The sequence below is a fragment of the Oncorhynchus masou genome, unplaced genomic scaffold (genome assembly GCF_036934945.1).
Source record: "Oncorhynchus masou masou isolate Uvic2021 unplaced genomic scaffold, UVic_Omas_1.1 unplaced_scaffold_1___fragment_2___debris, whole genome shotgun sequence".
In the NCBI taxonomy this organism is placed as follows: Eukaryota; Metazoa; Chordata; class Actinopteri; order Salmoniformes; family Salmonidae; genus Oncorhynchus; species Oncorhynchus masou.
Genome location: NW_027016523.1, coordinates 246,369 through 262,050, shown reverse-complemented (window position 1 = coordinate 262,050; position 15,682 = coordinate 246,369).

The following is a 15,682-nucleotide window of genomic DNA, read 5'->3' as shown; positions in this document are numbered from 1 at the left end:
TAGCTAGACTATCTTACCAGTATACATCATGGCTGGATGTGTCTCCTGTCTGATGCCATGCATGGTTGCCCTTAGTTTGACGATGTAATCCAGACTAGTGTTTTCTCCATCTCCTTAGCTATCATACTCAAATTCTACTGATTTCAAAACTCGGTCCTCTAGAAAGGGGAGAGCATACACATAACGTTAGCTAGCAAGCCAGCCAGCTCACGTTAGCTAGCTAACAGGACACCTTAACTTGACATTAGGTTAATGCAGTCTTACTACGTAATACAATTTTTAAAAAGCCGCATTTGACACGATTACCTAGACATATTGATCAGCTCCAAAAGACAGACGCATGCTATATGGCAGACTCATCTCATCTCCAAACTGTCAAGCCCACTCATTATCCCAGCCAATCATGGCTCGCGGGAAGGTTGCCCCCTTTTTCTGTGGCTAAACCAACTTGGCTCGTAATTTAACCATTTTATTTGCATTTACAGATATACAAGTCTGATATTGAGGCACATGAATGTTCACATGTTCGAGAATTTTTATTTAAAAAAAATGTTTTACGTTCAAACAGCTCTCCTGTGAAGTCATGACTTGCAACATACGCCTAGTTTCCTAAATCGGGTCCAATATAACCCTACGTGTTTGATGTGTTTACAAAACCCACTCTAGTTGTGCCTCCAAAGAAGAGCTGGAGAGTGGATATCATGGATGGTATGAAATAACAACACACCACTAAAGCTAGGTGATCATGCAAGCAGTACCAGCTGGCAATCAAGCCACATTTCTTGATCACATGATTTTTCAACTAAATAGTACCCGTCTGTGAATGACAAAATGTCATCTGCCTTGTAACAAACACCAATACCGACAGTATATCATATTTCAGGAATTCCCATAAATCAGAGAGACCGGTGCATGGCAGTGGCTGAAGAGAATCAAGCTATTTTCAGCCACGGATAACATTAGATATTTTCCTTCCTGGCGGCTGGAAAGAGAAGCCATGGCATGGCATGACCAACTGTATCTTTCCCCTGAGGCTCAGAGGTGGGAAATGTGAATGTTTGACAATGAAAAGCTATTACTCTAACAATCACGACTCATGGCCGTTAAGCTGCCACTGTGTTCTCAGAAACATCCCATTTAGCAATTCAGTAGCAACTAGATTAATGGGCCACGTTTGGGAACACATGCCGCAGGGCTTCAATTAATGAGCTGTTTGTACATGTGGTAACTCCAGTTCGCCAGCTTTGATTATTTTAAAAGAACATAACTTCAATGTTATGCCGCAAATCTATTTGCTGCCCCCTCTGTAGAGGTTGTGTGGGAGGGGTTGGGGGGTGGGGTAGTGCTCCTTTGCTCTGTCGATGATGTAGCAGAGAAACTATGCCCAGTGTCCTGGTGTGTCACAGTGATGACTCTACTACCTACCAGTTTTACTCCGATGGGATTCGGCCAGGTTTGGTCTTCAGTATTTTTTAAGCTAACTGGACCCAGATTTTCCACTAAGATCTGGTGGATAAGTAAAAGTCTGCCTGGGCCGCATCCATTGGAGGAAGATTACAGATTACAGCTGCTGCTAGCAGGCTAATTCAGACCACATGAGTTGGAGAGAGGCGAGAGAAGAAGCCTGTGAGCTGCAAGAACAACAGCAGGGAGCAAGACGGCTAACGCTTTTAATCTCACACTTTATTGAGAGAAGATCAGGATTTCTGAGTTGCTACCTCCCTCAGTACGCTACTGTACTTGTTTGATCTCTCTTTGAAACACTACACACCATCTACGTTTACCTAACTCATTCCCCCTCACCCCTCCTCACCCCTTGCAGGCATAACTCAGTAGCCTAATGACAGGGACGATATCCTTCCAACATTATCCATCAGCTGTGCCTACAGTATATGTGCAGTGTCCATTATGGTCATAACAAAGATGAATTATAGAAGTGTAGGAGCAGTTGTGATATTTACTGTTAGTACATGACTCACTGATAATCCTAAAACAATAATGGAAGATGTGTCCTGACCAGTGCTGGTGTGGGATGCAGTCTGAATTACAGCCTGGGTAGCCCTGGCTAGAAGCAGGCTGATATCGCCTTCAGGAGGCTAATCTCGCCATCAGGGTGGTCACGTCTCCATTCTTATATTTGTGTGATGATGAGAAACATAATTGATACAAACATTAACTATTTACCCCAGAAACTCAGTCAAGCTTTTACTCCACCACAGTGTTGCCTATTATTGCCCATCAGGCTCTGCTTGCCATGATATAAAACAGACAACATTAAACAATTATTCATAATATACAAAAGTGACGGACAATGGGGAACAAGTAATTTGTTTATTTCTCTAGTGCCAATTCTTTCCATATAATCATATGTGCATGCTCAGCTGACTGTGTTGAGTAAATCATCTACAACTGTCCTTCAGTTTCCTTCAGAGGAAGTTATTCAGCACAAGTCTTCATTTATATTACATTTATTTAACTTGGCATGTAAGTCAAATGCCCTTTAAATTAGACTGTTTTTCATACCTCTCGTTTTCCCTCCATAATTCGCTCCATTAAATCACATCTGCTTTTGCCGACATCCACATAGTGGTTGTTTTGGCGGTGTCGCTGGTTAAAACGCTTACTTTGATTGAATTTAGGGCCTAGATTTCCAACGGTGTCCATTTCACCAAACACTGTACAGGTTACACACTTGTGCATGTAAAATGAAATGAAATCAAAGTTTATTTGTCACGTGCACCGAATACAACGGGTGTAGACCTTACAGTGAAGTGCTTACTTATAGGCCCTAACCATCAGTGCGATTTTTAAGTAAAACATAGGTATTACTAGAACAACAAATAAGTAAAGAAATAAAAACAACAGTAAAAAGACAGTGAAAAATAACAGTAGCGAGGCTATAATAGTAGCTAGGCTATATACAGACACTGGTTAGTCAGGCTGATTGAGGTAGTATGTACATGTAGATATGGTTAAAGTGACTTTGCATATATGATGAACAGAGAGTAGCAATAGTGTAAAAGAGGGGTTGGCGGGTGGTGGGTGGCAGGACACAATGCAGATCCAGGTAGCAGTCCGGGTAGCCAAAGTGCGGGGGCACCAGTTAGTCGGGCTAATTGAGGAAGTATGTAAATGAATGTATAGTTAAAGTGACAATGCATATTTACATTTACATTTAAGTCATTTAGCAGACGCTCTTATCCAGAGCGACTTACAAATTGGTGAATTCACCTTCTGACATCCAGTGGAACAGCCACTTTACAATAGTGCATCTAAATCATTTAAGGGGGGTGAGAAGGATTACTTATCCTATCCTAGGTATTCCTTGAAGAGGTGGGGTTTCAGGTGTCTCCGGAAGGTGGTGATTGACTCTGCTGTCCTGGCGTCGTGAGGGAGTTTGTTCCACCATTGGGGGGCCAGAGCAGCGAACAGTTTTGACTGGGCTGAGCGGGAACTGTACTTCCTCAGTGGTAGGGAGGCGAGCAGGCCAGAGGTGGATGAACGCAGTGCCCTTGTTTGGGTGTAGGGCCTGATCAGAGCCTGGAGGTACTGCGGTGCCGTTCCCCTCACAGCTCCGTAGGCAAGATAGACAGAGAGTAGCAGCAGCGTAAAATTGGGGTTGGGGGAGACAATGCAAATAGTCTGGGTAGCCATTTGATTACGTGATTACTTGTCTTATGGCTTGGGGGTAAAAAACTGTTGAGAAGCCTTTTTGTCCTAGACTTGGCACTCCCGATACCACTTGCCATGCGATAGTAGAGAGAACATTCTGTGGCTGGGGTCTTTGAGCAGTTTTAGGGCCTTCCTCTGACACCGACTGTTGTAGAGGTCCTGGATGGCAGGCAGTTTAGCCCCAGTGATGTACTGGGCCGCACACACTACCCTCTGTAGTGCCTTGCGGTCGGAGGCCGAGCAATTGCCGTACCAGGCAGTGATGCAACCAGTCTGGATGCTCTCGATGTTGCAGCTGTAGAACCTTTTGAGGATCTGAGGACCCATGCCAAATCTTTTTAGTTTCCCGAGGGGGAATAGGCTTTATTGTGCCCTCTTCACAACTGTGTTGATGGGTTTGGACCATTCTAGTTTGTTGGTGATGTGGACACCAAGGAACTTGAAGCTCTCAACCTGCTCCGCTAAAACCCGTCAATGAGAATGGGGGCGTGCTCAGTCCTTTTTTTCCTGTAGTCCACAATCATCACCTTTGTCTTGATTATGGTGAGAGATAGGTTGTTATTCTGGCACCACCCGGCCTGGTCTCTGACCTCCTCCTTATAGGTTGTCTCGTCATTGTCGGTGATCAGGCCTACCACTGTTGTGTCGACCGCAATCTTAATGATGGTGTTGGAGTCATGCCTGGCCACACAGCCGTGGGTGAACAGGGAGTACAAGAGGGGACTGAGCATGCACACCTGGGGGCTCCAGTGTTGAGGATCAGCGTGCCGGATGTGATGATACCTACCCTCAACACCTGGGGAGGGATCGTCTGGAAGTTCAAGATCCAGTTGCAGAGGGAGTTGTTTAGTCCCAGGATCCTTAGCTTAGTGATGAGCTTTGAGGGTACTATGGTGTTGAATGCTGAGCTGTAGTCAATGAATAGCATTCTCATGTAGGTGTTCCTTTTATCCAGGTGGGAAAGGGCAGTGTGGAGTGCAATAGAGATTGCATCATCTATGGATCTGTTTGGGCGCTATGCAAATTAGAGTGGGTCTAGTGTAATCTGGGATAATGGTGTTAATGTGAGCCATTACCAACCTTTCAAAGCACTTCATGGCTACGGATGTGAGTGCTATGGGTCTGTAGTCAATTAGGCAGGTTGCCTTTGTGTTCTTGGGCACAGGGACTATGGTGGTCTGTTTGAAACATGTTGGTATTACAGACTCAATCAGGGACATGTCGATAATGTCAGTGAAGACACCTGCCATTTGGTCACCACAAGCCCAGAGCACACGTCCTGGTAATCCGTCTGGCCCTCGTGAATGTTGACATGTTTAAAGATCTTACTCACGTCGGCTACGGAAAGCGTGATCACACAGTTGTCCGGAACAGCTGATGCTCTCATGCATGCCTCAGTGTTGCTTGTCTCGAAGCGAGCATAAAAGTGATTTAACTCATCCAGTAGGCTTGTGTCACTGGGCAGCTTGTGACTGTGCTACCCTTTGTAGTCTGTAATAGTTTGCAAGCCCTGCCACATAAGACGAGTGTCGGAGCCGGTGTAGTACGATTCAATCTTAGCCCTGTATTGGAGCTTTGCCTGTTTGATGGTTCATCGGAGGGCATAGCAGGATTTCTTATAAACTTCCAGGTTAGAGACCTGCACCTTGAATGCGGAAGCTCTACCCTTTAGCTCAGTGCAAATGTTGTCTGTAATCCATGGCTTCTGGTTGGGGTATGTACATGCAGTCACTGTTGGGATGACGTCCTCGATGCACTTATTGATAAAGCCAGTGACTGATGTGGTGTATTCCTCAATGCCAACGGAAGAACCCAGGAACATGTTCCAGTCTGTGATAGCAAGAAAGTCCTGTAGTTTAGCATCTGCTTCATCCGAACATTTTTTTATAGACCGAGTCACTGGTGCTTCCTGCATAAATTTAAGCTTGTAGGCAGGAATCAGGAGGATAGAATTGTGGTCAGATTTACCAAATGGAGGGCGAGGGATAGCTTAGTAAGCGTCCCTGTGTATGGAGTTTTATTTCCCCCCTGGTTGCGCATTTAACATGTTGATGGAAATTAGGTCAAACTGATTTAAGTTTCCCTGCATTAAAATCCGCGGCCACTAGGAGCACCGCATCTGGGTGAGCGGTTTCCTGTCTGCTTATTTCCTTTTACAGCTGACTGAGTGCAGTCTTTGTGCCAGCATCTGCCTGTGGTGGTAAATAAACAGCAATGAAAAGTATGGGTGATAACTCTCTTGGCAAATAGTGCGGTCTACAGTTAATCATAAGATACTCTACTTCAGGCAAGCAAAATTTTGAGACTTCCTAAGATTTCGTGCACCAGCTGTTGTTTACAAATATGCACAGACCACCCACCCTCGCACCCCCGGAGCGTGCTGTTCTATCTTGCCGGTGCAGCGTATATCCCATTAGCTGAATATCCATGTCATCATTCAGCCACGATTCCGTGAAACATAAGATGTTACAGTTTCTGATGTCCTGTTGGTGATTGTACCTCGTCTAATTTATTGTCCAATGATTGCACGTTGGCAAGTAATATTGACGGTAATGGCAGCTTTCCCACTCGCCGTCTGTGGAGCCTTACGAGGCACCCTGTTCTGTGTCCACTGTACCTGTGTCTCTTTCTCTTGCCAATAACAGGGATGATGGCCCTGTCGGGTGTTCGCAGTACATCCTGTGCGTCCTGCTTGTTGAAGAAAAATATCTTTGTCTAATCCGAGGTGAGTGATCGTTGTCCTCATATCCAGAAGCCCTTTTTTGCCGTAAGATATGGTGGCAGAAACATTATGTCCAAAATAAGTTACAAATACCGCGAAAACCCCCCACAAAATAGCACAATTGGTTTGGTGCCCGTAAAACTGCTGCAATTTCTTGCGCCATTATGGACGTTTGAAACAGGACACATATAAGCACCCCTATTTGACCTTTGAGGTGTACCACATAATGATTCAGGTAGGAATTTGTAATTCCTCACAATATACACTGCTCAAAAAAATAAAGAGAACACTTAAACAACACAATGTAACTCCAAGTCAATCACACTTCTGTGAAATCAAACTGTCCACTTAGGAAGCAACACTGAAGGTTTGCTGTGTCTGTCAGCGTAGTGTCCAGAGCATGGAGGCACTACCAGGAGACAGGCCAGGACAGGCCAGGAGACAGGCCAGTACATCAGGAGATGTGGAGGGGGCCGTAGGAGGGCAACAACCCAGCAGCAGGACCGCTACCTCCGCCTTTGTGCAAGGAGGAGCAGGAGGAGCACTGCCAGAGCCCTGCAAAATGACCTCCAGCAGGCCACAAATGTGCATGTGTCTGCTCAAACGGTCAGAAACAGGCTCCATGAGGGTGGTATGAGGGCCCGACGTCCACAGGTGGGGGTTGTGCTTACAGCCCAACACCGTGCAGGACGTTTGGCATTTGCAAGAGAACACCAAGATTGGCAAATTCGCCACTGGCGCCCTGTGCTCTTCACAGATGAAAGCATGTTCACACTGAGCACATGTGACAGACGTGACAGAGTCTGGAGACGCCGTGGAGAACGTTCTGCTGCCTGCAACATCATCCAGCGTGACCGGTTTGGCGGTGGGTCAGTCATGGTGTGGGGTGGCATTTCTTTGGGGGGCCGCACAGCACTCCATGTGCTCGCCAGAGGTAGCCTGACTGCCATTAGGTACCGAGATGAGATCCCCAGACCCCTTGTGAGACCATATGCTGGTGCGGTTGGCCCTGGGTTCCTCCTAATGCAAGACAATGCTAGACCTCATGTGGCTGGAGTGTGTCAGCAGTTCCTGCAAGAGGAAGGCAGTGATGTTATGGACTGGTCCGCCCCTTCTCCAGACCTGAATCCAATTGAGCACATCTGGGACATCATGTCTCGCTCCATCCACCAACGCCACGTTGCACCACAGACTGTCCAGGAGTTGGCAGATGCTTTAGTCCAGGTCTGGGAGGAGATCCCTCAGGAGACCATCCGCCACCTCATCAGGAGCATGCCCAGGCGTTGTAGGGAGGTCATACAGGCACGTGGAGGCCACACTCACTACTGAGCCTCATTTTGACTTGTTTTAAGGACATTACATCAAAGTTGGATCAGCCTGTAGTGTGGTTTTCCACTTAAATTTTGAGTGCGACTCCAAATCCAGACCTCCATGGGTTGATACATTTGATTTCCATTGATAATTTTTGTGTGATTTTGTTGTCAGCACATTCAACTATGTAAAGAAAAAAGTATTTAATAAGAATATTTCATTCATTCAGATCTAGGATGTATTATTTTAGTGTTCCCTTTTTTTGAGCAGTATATATTATCAAATGGGTGATAAAACAGCTTTGTTGTCTGTCAACCCACCAGGAACAACACTTTTTTTTCAAATAATGCACTATTTCTTCCAGAAAACTGTTGAAATTCAAAAAGAGTTTGGTATCCACATACTGTATGTGTCTTTGTTTTGCAGTTGAACAAAACAAAACAATCTGAATAATTTACTAAATGTTTGCTTATTCCACAGAGAAATTCTAAAATGGCCCAGACAATCTTATTGGCACCTTCTAGAAGTAGTTAGAAATAATTTGATTTCAAGCAGGTGATTCTCCTTAACTTTGGAATTGAACTCACCTGTGGTGAGTTGCAGGTGTCTGCAATATAAAAATCAAGGGACTCATTCTCCGGCTTTGTGTCACTGTGTGTATAGCAATGAGCATGCAAATAAAGAAAACAAAATGGAGAATTATCTGAGGTCAGACACATGATTGTAGCCAAGCATGGACAATGTCAAGGCTACAAGTCCATTTCCAGGGACCTTGAGGTTCCTGCTTCCAACGTACCTAATGTTATCAAGAAGTTTAAGGCCCATGCCACTATAGCCAACCTTCCTGGGCGTGACCGCAATAGAAAACTTGATGGAAGATTGCAGCAAAGGATTGTTTGAATGGTGGAGAAAGCACCTCAATCAACTGCCACACAGATTCAATCTGACCTTCAGACACAGGGTACGACAGTTTCAACTCACACCATGTGTCGCCAACTCAATGAATGGGGGTTATATAGTAGGAGACCCAGGAGGACACCACTGCTGAGAAAGCCTTAATGCAATTTGCCAAAACACACTTGAGCATGCCAAAATCCTTCTGGGAGAATGTCCTGTGGACAGAAGAGATGCAAACATCTCTATGTTTACAGAAAACAAAATGAAGCCTTTAAAGAAAATAACCCCTTCCCTACAGTCAAACATGGATGAGGTTCAGTGATGTTTTGGGGTTGCTTTGCTGCCTCTGCCACTGGGTGCCTTGAACGTGTGCATGGCATCATGAAATCAGAAGGCATTTTGGAGCACAGTTTGCACAAGAGGAGTGTGCCAAACTGCCAGTAGAGAGGTGCAGGAAGCTCATCGATAGCTGTAGGAAGCGCATGATTGTAGTTATTTTGACCATAAGCTGTGCTACCAAATATTAAGTCTATTAATTTTCTGATTTAAATGGATATATTACCATCGTATATATATATATATTGTATATTATTTATATATATTATTATATATTATTTATATTATATATATATTATTTATATATATACAACAATGAAATAAAGAATTGTGGAGACCAAATACTTTGCTCAATTTCGACTAATTTTGGGGGAAATTGTGAGTTACTTGAAAAATGTGCAATGGTGCCAGTATTTTTGGCCACGGCTGTGTCTCATCTCTGATTGGAATGTATGCAATTCACTTGATACTGTATGTGAATACTGGACCAAGTCCATCCCAGAATGTATCATCCCTGGACAACAAAGCATATCTCAGGCCTTGGCATATTCTGCATTACTGTGCAGCATGTACATTATTCCACATACTTTAGTTCACATGATTTCCTCCTCCATAGTATCTTCCCTTGGGTATGCAATGATCCCTGCTCTTGTACAGAAGATCCACCTAATCCTGGTCTGAGAATATTAGGCCGATTACAAACCTTATGTCTAATTGTCCATAAATACACTGTAACTGGAACAAAGTGATTGGAAAAATTATAATAATAGCAAACTAAAAGGTTGACAATTTATTTGTATTTATTTTTAAGTTCGACAACGTATCTTTTCACTTACAGTGTCTGTTACAGGCATGATTTTGTGTTATCTATGTTGATTTATTTTTTCTATCTGTCAGAGTCCATTCGGCGCACTTTATATGCTTTCCAGCTATATACATTGCTGAAAGTAAGTTGTAGTAGTAGTAGGTTTACATTGAGAGGATTTAGCATCACTCTGGGAATGGTCATGCATCCTTGAGAAGGGAGTCTCCCACTGCGTTTGGGGCATTGGATAATGGCTGGGCATCTTAATACCATATCAGGAGATTCCATTTCCTTCTCTGATTTTCCCTGCCCTTTTTTAGAACCATAAAGAAGGAGACTCATTCACAGACAATCCCTCTGTAACGGCGTTCTTCTTTAGTTGAAAGAGAGTCGGACCGAAATGCAGCGTGTAAGTTACTCATGTTTATTAGGAAGACAAACGAACGAACTATACACGAATAACTAAATAAATACAAAAACAACAAACAGAACGTGAAACCTATTACAGCCTGACTGGTGCACACTACACAGAGACAGGAACAATCACCCACGAAATACAAAGCGAAAACCAGGCTACCTAAATACGGTTCCCAATCAGCGACAACGAGAATCACCTGACTCTGATTGAGAACCGCCTCAGGCAGCCAACCTATTTAACACACACCCCTAATCAGCTACAATCCCAAACACTACAAACCCCAATACGAAAAATACAATACAATAAACCCATGTCACACCCTGGTCTAACCAAATATATAACGAAAACACAAAAATACAATGACCAAGGCGTGACACCCTCGACGTTTTGCCAGATACGCGACTAAGTTATTGATCTCACGTTCAACTGACCGCCAAACCCTTTATCACATGGTCATTTACTTTGTCTTTAGGTACCTTCCAGTAATAACAGTGGTAGATGTATTTCTTATTATGTATTTGGATCTGCACAACAACCCCAGTTCAGGGAAGTCAGTGCATTAGCTCAGCTTTGTAGAGTATGTGGGATGCAAAATCATCAAATCAATGCTGGTCGGGTGCTTGGTGCTGCTGGGTGTTCAGTTGTTTGTGCCAGAGAGGCCATGTGAGATGAAAAATGTGTACAAACAACAGCTTGAAAACACAGTAGATGTAAGGAGGAAATAAAGAATAAACCGCATGCTGAGGAGCTGTAAACAAAAACAGGTTTAAGTACCTTGCTGAAGGGCAAATCAAGAGATTGTTTGGGAGAAATGCAGTTTAGGCCTAAATGTCCTTTAGAAACTACACTGAAAACAATAAGTAGCATTGCCAAGATTATGAAACAGCCCCGACAACCACTGTGATTATTATTATTTGACCCTGCTGGTCATCTATGAACATTTGAACATCTTGGCCATGTTCTGTTATAATCTCCACCCAGCACAGCCAGAAGAGGACTGGCCACCCCTCATAGCCTGGTTCCTCTCCAGGTTTCTTCCTAGGTTCTGGCCTTTCTAGGGAGTTTTTCCTAGCCACCGTACTTCTACCTGCATTGCCTGCTGTTTGGGGTTTTAGGCTGGGTTTCTGTACAGCACTTTGTGACATCAGCTAATGTAAGAAGGGCTTTATAAATACATTTGATTTGATTTGATTTGAATGGATTTTCCACCATGTCGGCTGAGGTATTCGAACAAGCGACCTTTCGTTTAGTGGCCCAATGCTCTAATCGCTACACTGTAAAAATAGAAAGTATTATGATGATACCATTAAAAGTAGGGCACCTAAGCTGAGATCTGGTGTTTGAATGTAAACCCAATGTAAATTTTTACATCATAGAACGTTATTTTTATTGATTTTTTACCCCTTTTTCTCCCCAATTCCATGGTATCCAATTAGTAGTTGCAGTCTTGTCCCATCGCTGCAACTCTTGTACAGACTCAGGAGAAGCGAAGGTCGAGAGCCGTGCATCCTCCCAAACACAACCCAACCAAGCCGCACTGCCTCTTGACAAAATGCCCACTTAACACGGAAGCCAGCTGCACTAATGTGTCGGAGGAAACACCGCACACCAGGCGACCGTGTCAGCACACCAGGCGACCGTGTCAGCACACCAGGCGACCGTGTCAGCACACCAGGCGACCGTGTCAGCACACCAGGCACCCGTGTCTTCAACCTGAATATTGGTGTTTTTAACCGTGGCAGCACACCAGGCGAAAACCGTGTCAGTTTTACACAAGATATTTTGCACCGTGTCAGCACACCAGGCGACCGTGTCAGCACACCAGGATATTTTCCGTGGCAGCACACCAGGCAAACCGTGTCAGCACACCAGGCGAGCCGTGGCAGCACACCATTGTCTCCGTGTCAGCACAATGGCGCCGTGTCAGCACACCAGGGCTGCAGCCGTTTCAGCACACCAGGCGACCGTGGCAGCACACCAGGCGACCGTGTCCAGCACACCAGGCGAGCCGTGGCAGCACACCAGGCGACCGTGGCAGCACACCAGGCGAACCGTGTCAGCACACCAGGCGACCGATGGCAGCACACCAGGCGACCGTGTCAGCACACCAGGCGACCGTGGCAGCACACCAGGCGACCGTGTCAGCACACCAGGCGACCGTGTCAGCACACCAGGCGACCGTGTCAGCACACCAGGCGACCGTGTCAGCACACCAGGCGACCGTGTCAGCGTGCACTGCGCCTTGCCCGCCACAAGAGTCACTTCTGCGCCACTCAGGAGGCACAGAATGTGTATTAAAACAGAAACTAACTACACTGAAACACCCAAAGTGGTTCTTCAACCTGAATATTGGTGTTTTTAAGAGAGTGTTGTGAAAACTATTTTGGTGGTTTCAGTGCATGTAAAAGGCAGCATCAAAACATAAACATTGTTTCTCATACAATCAATGATTTATAAATGCTTCTGGTTTATAGCCTAAATATTGATGATAATGGATTATGGAGAATATCTTTAATATTTGACCCCTTTTTTTCTCCCCAATTTCGTGATATACAATTGCGAACTTGTCTCATCGCTGCAACTCCCCAACGTGCTTGGGAAACATGACCTGCCTAACCACGCTTCTTAACATCCACCCGCTTAACCCGGAAGCCAGCAGCACCAACGTGTCAGAGAAAACACCATTCAACTGACGACTCAAGTCAATCTGCAGGTGCCCGGCCCACCACACCCGCCAAACCCTCCCCTTACCCGGACGACGCTGGGTTAATTGTGCGCTGCCCTATGAGACTCCCGGAGGTGTGTTGGGTCATTGTCCTGTTGAAAAACAAATGATAATTGTCCCACTAAGTGCAAACCAGATGGGATGGCATATCGCTGCAGGATTCTGTGTTAACCATCCTGGTTAAGTGTGCCATGGTTTCTTTGTCTCATTCTCTGCCTTGTAATGCTTGTTAATGCTTTGTAACTTAAGCTGTATGCCTAGAGAGAGAGAAACTGACACCAAAAGAGAATCTAATTCTGCACTCAACAGGACTCGAAACAAAGCTGTCATCAAGGCAAAGGGTGGCTACTTTGAAGAATGCAAAATATAAAATATTGTTTAACACTTTTTTCATAACTGCATGATTCCATACATGTTATGTAATAGTTTTGATGTCTTCACTGTTATTCTACAATGTAGAAAATAGTAAAAATAAAGAAAACCCCTGAATGAGTAGGTGTGTCCAAACGTTTGACTGGCATCGTATATTTTTAAAAGGTAGACAATATAACTTCCCACTTACAGTGCCTTATCCAGGCATGATTCTTTTGTTATCTATATTGATGGAAATATATACATTTCAGTCATCAGTCATTTCAGCCACTCTAAGCTTAATAGTAGTAGGTTTACATTGAGAGGATTTAGCATCACTCTGGGAATGGCCTTGGTATTATGACATGCATCCTTGGGAAGGGAGTCTCCCACTGCGTTTGGGGCATTGGGAAAATGGGTGGGCATACCATTACCATATCAGGAGATCCCATTTCCTTCTCGGATTTTCCCTGCTCTTTTTTAGAACCATGAAGAGTGCTAAGGAGATTCATTCACAGACAATCCCTCAACGTTTTGCCAGACACGCGCGACCAGTACTGAGTTACTGATCTCACCTTCCTCTGACCGCCAAACTCCTTATAACGTGGTCATTTACTTCGTCTTTAAGTACCTTCCAGTAATAACAATGGTAGATATATTTCCTATTACGTGTCTGGGTCTGCACAAAAACACCAGTTCAGGGAAGTCGGTGCGTTAGCTGTTACTTTAGTTTTGTAGAGTATGTGGGATGCAATGGCATCAAATCACAGCGTACTGGCTGCTGGGTGTTTGGTTGTTGTTTGTGCCAGCGAGGCCATGTGAAGTGAAATGTGTACAAGCAACAGATTGGAAACACAGTAGATGTAAGGAAGAAATAAAGAATAAAACTGCACGCTGAGAAGCTTTAAACGGAAATTAACCACAGCTTTGGCAAGGCTTGTTAGTTTTTCTAGACAGAGGATGGTCTTATGAGGATGTGTTGTTAAGTACAGGTACTTTAACAAGATTTGGATTCAATCGCTTTTCCACAATAAAATCTCTTTATTGTGTGGGATGAAAGCTGAAGCACTCCGATGTTATACTACAGTACCTGGAAAGTACACTTGTCACTAATAGAACAGGATATTGTGAGGAGTGTCAGGCAACATTTTGTTGACAGTGTTCTTAGTTATGTTTCAAAAGACAACAAACATCAAAAGATGTACAATTCGATTTTACAAGGTGCTTGTTGCTTGAAGATAAACCTAAAATAGCAGGCTTTTACAACCTGTGAGTGATTTGACAACTTTCCCATGAAAGATGTGATGTGGAATGAAGCGGTAGTGTGGGATAGGTTTACAATCAGTAATCATAGCCTAATTACATTGACAGAGGTTATTTGTTAAGGAAAGCTCCAATCTTGGTTGGTCAGTGACCATTCTCATCGACGGGGCTGTAGTGGAGCAGGTTGAGCACTTCAAGTTCCTTAGTGTCCACATTACCAACAAACTAGAATGTTCCAAACACACCAAGACGGTTGTGAAGAGGGCACGACAAAGCTTATTCCCCCTCAGTCAACTAAAAAGATTTGGCATGGGTCCTGAGATCCTCAAAAGGTTTTACAGCTACAACATCGAGAGCATCCAGACTGGTTGCATCACTGCCTTATACGGCAATTGCTCGGCCTCCGACCGCAAGGCACTACAGTGGGTAGTGCGTACGGCCCAGTACATTACTGGGGCTAAGCTGCCTGCCATCCAGGACCTCTACAACAGGTGGTGTCAGAGGAAGGCCCTAAAAATTGTCAAAGACCCCAGCCACCCCAGTCATAGACTGTTCTATCTACTAACGCATGGCAAGTGGTACCGGAGTGCCAAGTCTAGGACAAAAAGGCTTCTCAACAGTTTTTACCCACAAGCCATAAGACTCCTGAACAGGTAATAAAATGGCTACCCAGACTATTTGCATTGTGTGCTCCCCCCCAACCACTCTTTTAAGCTGCTGCTACACTGTTTATCATATATGCATAGTCACTTTAACTATACATTCATATACATACTACCTCAATTGGCCCGACCAACTAGTGCTCCCACACATTGGCTAACCAGGCTATCTGGATTGTGTCCCACCACCCACCACCCGCCAACCCCTCTTTACGCTACTGCTCCTCTCTGTTCATCATATGTGCATAGTCTCTTTAACCATATCTGCATGTACATACTACCTCAATCAACCTGACTAACCGGTGTCTGTATGTAGCCTCGCTACTTTATATAGCCGTGCTACTGTTTTTTCACTGTCTTTTTACTATTGTTTTGTCATTTCTTTACTTACCTATTGTTCACCTAATACCTTTTTTGCACTATTGGGTATAGCCTGTAAGTAAGCATTTCACTGTAAGGTTGTATTCGGCGCACGTGACAAATACACTTTGATTTGATTTGATTTAAAAGTGCATGATTGTCC